General features: G+C 33.7%; 1 long non-coding RNA gene across 1 annotated transcript; it reads right to left on the bottom strand.

Moving 5' to 3' along the window:
- Positions 1-880: 880 nt before the first annotated feature.
- Positions 881-3831, bottom strand: LOC147532420 (uncharacterized). Its single transcript, XR_015227793.1, has 3 exons — positions 3100-3831; positions 1548-1735; positions 881-1327 (listed from the first exon to the last, which is right to left on the bottom strand). It is a non-coding gene; the product is annotated as an uncharacterized LOC147532420 (long non-coding RNA).
- Between the last annotated feature and the right edge of the window lie 1951 nt (positions 3832-5782).

Raw genomic sequence — 5782 nt, 5'->3', positions numbered from 1 at the left:
TGAATTCGAATAATTGGAACTCTACCTGCGGTTGCAGAAATAAAGTGTCGTTTGTATTGAAAAAAAAAGTGTCTTTTTGTTTTTGAATAAAAAAGCAACAGACTATCATTTATTTCATCGGCAAGGGCGATATTCCATTGAAGGCCTGTAGGTGGACCGTGGACCTAACCTTAAAAAGTAATAAACAGGACAATTGAAACTGAAGAAGATAGTTCAGTGTGCAAACAATTTTTCTTTCTGGAGTGGAGCATCAAAACCAAACCTTTTGCAAGAATTTCCAAGCTGTCCTTGTAAATCTGCAAATTTACCTAAGAAATTTCGTGGGAAGGTGCTAGAAATTAAATTTCCCGAAAAGCTTCAAGGAACTTCTATAGAACTTCAGAAATAAATAGTTACCAGGAACGGGATAAGCTCCGGTACGAATATGGGGTCAAATACGGCGTACGGTAGTTAGACATTTCCGATTTGGTAGGAGGTCTAATTATTCGCAAAATTTATGCAATATATATGTACTAGTTATAGCCCGTGCCTCCGGCACGGTAAAAATCTAATTTAAATCAGACGAATATGGTGTAGGTTTTTTCATTTCTAATAATATTACAACATGAGGTTGAAATTTCGTAGCGAGACTGTAAAGCTTATCTTAATGAACAAACTGAAAATCAAGACAAACGAAAGAATGTCGAGTTCCCAACCAAACAAAGTAAGAGAATGATATGCCCCCTATTTAGACTAAAGTAGGTACTGCAAATCCTGTGAAAGAACAAAGACCATATAAAAATTCAGTGGGAGAGAAAAGAGAGAGGTTATCCATACAAGAAAAACAACAAATGCAATATATTTAAGTCGTAATTATAATAGTATCTAAGGATATTTAATGTTTAAAAATGACCTTCCATATTGAATTTTGTTTGTCCGTTCAATCATCATTCATGATAATTCATAAACAGTTCCTCGTGACCAAAATTGGATTGCACGTACTATGTAAAAACATATTTTTCAAACTTAATAACAACACATTTAAAAATTGATAAAACAGACAACAAAACATTTACTTGTGTATAAACGTTTCTCATATAGCGACCGCTTGGAACATAAAATAACCACAAAACAAAATGAGCAATTGTATCATCACGAACCTACTTTTTCATTTTCTTTTCTTCCCTTTTATCTTCTGTTCAAATCCTCATGATCAAATTCATTTCACTTTTTCACATTAGCCAGAGAGAGGGAATGCATGACCAATCGACATGTTGCATCTATACGTGCTCTCGTCCCACTCTTGTGTCATAAAATTGCAGCATCTCTTGACAAACTTAACAACAACCTTGAGATTAAAATGTCATCACACTCTAACTTTATACAACTTTAGCTTATAAAAGCAACCACAATGACATATTTTACACCAGATACAACAGAAAGTAACATCTAGAACTCAATTTTCACGGCGTTTTATTAAAATTAGTATTGGCAATTGTTCAAAAACATTGATATCCTATAAAGTAACAATTACTAAACCCTAAAACAGAGAAAGAGTAAGAACTAACCTTTTGAGATGATGAGCTAAGTAATCCAAACCAAAATCAGACTCCTCATCTGAGTAATCCGCAAAAGCACATTGACCATTCTGCAACTTCTGTTGCAGCGGCTGCTGCTGCTCTTGATAGTAAGGAAACAAATTAATATTACTACATTACTTTTTTAGGGATTAAACCACCACCACCACCTTGATTATCTGGGCAGTCAAAGTGAAGAAAACGAATAGATGAGATACTTTCAGACGACGTTGAAGAAGAAACAATTATTGACCTTAATCGATGAGGAGGAACATAAACAAAATAATAACCAACAGTATGAAAAAATCAATGTAAGAAACAACAAACTAATATACTATAAATATGTTTTCCATAGTACTCCAAAAGCATCATAATTACTCGAAATGGTAATTTCGAGTAAAATGAATGCAATCCCCTTCACTCAGTAATCTTATGATAACAGGTTTTTCTGACCATCTCTTCTGCTATGCCTACATAAGTTTAAGTCCCAAACCAGCAAAGAAACACGAGCCCGTTTGGCCACATTTTTCCAAGCAAATACAACCTTAGAAACTGAAGCAATTCTAGTATCAAGGCAACTCGTCCCTGAAGAATCAAACCCATCACATGAACCATAGAAGAAGAAATGAAAATGTACCAAGACATCTCAATCACACACAGGGAAGACAGTATACCAATACACACTTTAGCCTATTATGCTTTTAATAAGTAATAACAATGTAACTTGTTCATGGTCGAGGCCGGGGGATTATACTCGTAAGTGATATAATTTCACCACTCTGTTATTTCCAAATGAACCAAAGGCTAACGCCATATTGCATAAAAAAACAGCCGAGGCCAGACACTGCTAAATTATAATAATGACAAGTGACATGGTGAAATTATGAGATTTTTAAGACCCACAAACCAGTACTATTATCAACCCTCAAACATGGATATACCACCTCTTTTTCTTATTAGGAATCAATCTTCATCTCCTTATACTCTACCCCAGGATGGGGTTCTAACAATCCATAGCCGAATTCATGAACAATTTTCACATAATCAAGACTTGTCAACAGAATCACTTCTCTCTGAGGCAATTTTTCATCAAAGATGCCGATTTTACTGAACGATGTGCCCATAAAGTTGCTGCTTCCCTCACTCAAGTTACATGACTTCCTTGACTTTGTTGTCTTTAAGGAGTTGTGATTAGTGTCAATTTCATCGCTATTTTTTATCTTGGCAACTACCAATTCGAAAATCTTACTTTGGCAAAATCCATAACCAGGTTAAACGTGAAGATGGAATTAATAGTGAAGGGAATAATGTTCAAGAAGCTAACAGTAAATAATTGATATTTGAATGCCCACAATCCCCAAATCATGAGAACCTAATATCACCAAACTCCAACCAAATAACCATAAACTCCAACCAAATAACCCTAAAACTTCATTAAAAGAAGACTAAAACTTCAATCAACGTAAGTCATGAAATGACATGAAAGAAAGACATTAAAACATAAAAACAAAGCGAAGAAAAGCTCTGAGACAACATATGGTACCTATGAACATGTCAACCAGAAGATAAACCTTCAACTCTGCCAAAGAAACAAAAAGATTAGAGAGAAAGTTCAAAATTTTTCTTCTATGTAAAGGTTAGAGTCTGATGATCATTAAACAAAAGCAAAATTGATCGTAACTGCTAAATTATAATCAAAACCCTAAACACCTGCACCCGAAAAGAAAACAATTAAAAACTATTAGAAAACCATTAAAGACAAAGGAAGGAAACCCTGAATCCCTGAACCAAGAAGATGAAATTCTTCTGCCAAGAAATGAAAGAGGGGTAATTTCATAATTAAAATACATTTGAAAACCATTAAAAACAAAGGAAGGAAACTCTGAAATTCCTGAACCAAGAGGATGAAATTCTTCTGCCAAGAAATGAAAGAGGGGTGATCAATTTCTTCATCAATTTTTTGCCATGAGGCTGTAACGTGGGAAGGAGAAAATAATGGGGGAAGATAAGAAGATAAGGAATTCCATAATCAGTTTTTTGTAACATCACCTCATAAATTTCTTCATCAATTTTTGCCATCAATTTTGTAACGCGGGAATGGAAGGAGGAATAGATAACCGACCAGATTAAAGGTTTAGTCACTTTTTTCTTTGAGTAGGTCAACAAATTAAGGTGGGTAATAGATCTAAAGGTGAGTATCTTATCAAAATAGTAACGGACGGCCCGATTTGTCTTTCGACTTGTCCCCTTCAGCAAAAAACTTTGCGTTTTATATAATAGATATATGTGTGACGTGAAACTTAAAACCGATGAAATATAGATCTCAGTCTCTAATAACTCAAATCAAATAACTAAATCATCTTTCCAGAACAACGATAGTATAATAACTCATGTTTTCATCTTTTTTATCTTCTTCTTTTTCTTAAATTACATAATATTTCCTAGATCCACTATCCCCAAATTTAGTAATAACTGCAGAACCTAAAATTATAGCAATATTCACTCTTTGTAAGTATCATGTTTTCATTTTTTTCTTCTTCTTGGAAATGGATACGCCAGATTTAGCGATCTGATTCGCGTACTCACTCTAAAAAAGTACGATCGAACGGTTCGATCGAAATTCACTCTCTAAATGATGGAATCTAGTAACTTCGGATTGAAAACTGGATTAAGTATAAATTTTTGCGCAATTTCACCTAGGGTGGTTTCAAATTCATTTACAAATTACAACCATGAAGTAATGTCAGAATGTGACCCCACATGCAAAATCAATGTTCTCAAGTTTTACACGAGAATCAGCCTGAATGTGGGTAAAAGCACAAATTCCACTTGGTACTTTTTGTTTGTGAAGGAAGTGTTTAAAAGTCTTTAACTGTGGCTGTGTTATAAATGTGGTTGCCCATAGAAGGGATACAACCAATTGCCAATTGGAGAGTGAGGTGACAGAGTTCAATTTTCTGTTTCGACGAGATTTCTAAAACCAATTACTATCCCAAATTTCTTGTATCAGTTTTTGTTTGTCTCTCTCTCTCTCCCTCCCTCCGTCGATAATATTGACTCTCTTGATAATATTGATAAGTATTCATTTCACATAAGTTCTTTTTTCTGTAAGACTGATAAATTAGTAATCCTAAGAAGAAATTCTATCTATTTTTATAGTCATTCTTTTTCCGTTTTAATTTATCGTAATATTTTTTTAAGATTCTCATATAATATTTGCTAGATAATACGAATAAGAATTTACTATATATATTGTTTAGCAAATTAACAAAAAAAACAAGTTTGTGTGTAATAAATAGTTTTCTGAAGCAAAATAACATAGTTTGATCTCTATATATCTCATTAGAATAAAAAAAAAGAAAAAAAAAGAAACATAGTTAGCAGTGGCGGACTCAGAAAAATTTCTTTTGGGGGGCACATTTTATTATATTAAACAGTTAAAAAAACAAATATCATCACAATGACGAATCGAACTTCGTTAAGAACCTCTATCAAAATTATTTTTAAGTAAATTATTAAAGAAAATGTGTCGTTCAAACTAATGATCCTTGTATGTCATAACAACACTCTAACTAATTAGGCTACAAAATCTAAGTATAAATAGTTAGTGTTAAATTATACAAAAACAAATATATGTGAATTTTATGTTAATAAAAAGACCTTACTAATCTTTAACAAATCTTCATAATCCATATTCTGATTAAGAAAGAAAGAGAAGAGAGATAAGAGTGAATTTAAAAAGAATATAAAAAGAAAATAAACATAAAAATAAAAGATAAAGAGGACATACTGGTACGATCAGAAAATAGAAATTACAAAGAAAATTGAGGTGTCAAAAGTAGGGGTGGGAATCGGGTGGGTTCGGACGGGCTCGGGCACCTATAAGCCGGACTCGGGCAGATCGGGCTCGGATAAGCCGAATCCGCGATTGGTAATCGGGCGGATCGGGCCAGACCAAACTCTCACTATAGGAGCCCGTAGCCCGTCCGAGCCCGACTGCCCGAGCGGGTTCGGGTTTTCATTAATTAAAAAATATAGAAAAAACATTTGTTTAATAAAAAAACGTTATTTATTGTCAAGGCAAATTTCCCTCTTAATGGCATAGATTTTCCAAGCATCTGGAAGGTGTAGTAATGGCAAGAACTCTGCTGATTTCATGGGACATAACCATATTAATCTCAACTCCCTTTACTGTTTTACATTCATATCAATGGGTTTTAATCAAA

Source organism: Eschscholzia californica, unplaced genomic scaffold, assembly GCF_041429995.1.
Source record: "Eschscholzia californica isolate CP2 unplaced genomic scaffold, dmEscCali1.0.p SCAF_6, whole genome shotgun sequence".
Classification (NCBI taxonomy): Eukaryota; Viridiplantae; Streptophyta; class Magnoliopsida; order Ranunculales; family Papaveraceae; genus Eschscholzia; species Eschscholzia californica.
The sequence above is the reverse complement of the archived record's forward strand: the minus strand, read 5'-3'. Positions and strand labels throughout refer to the sequence as shown.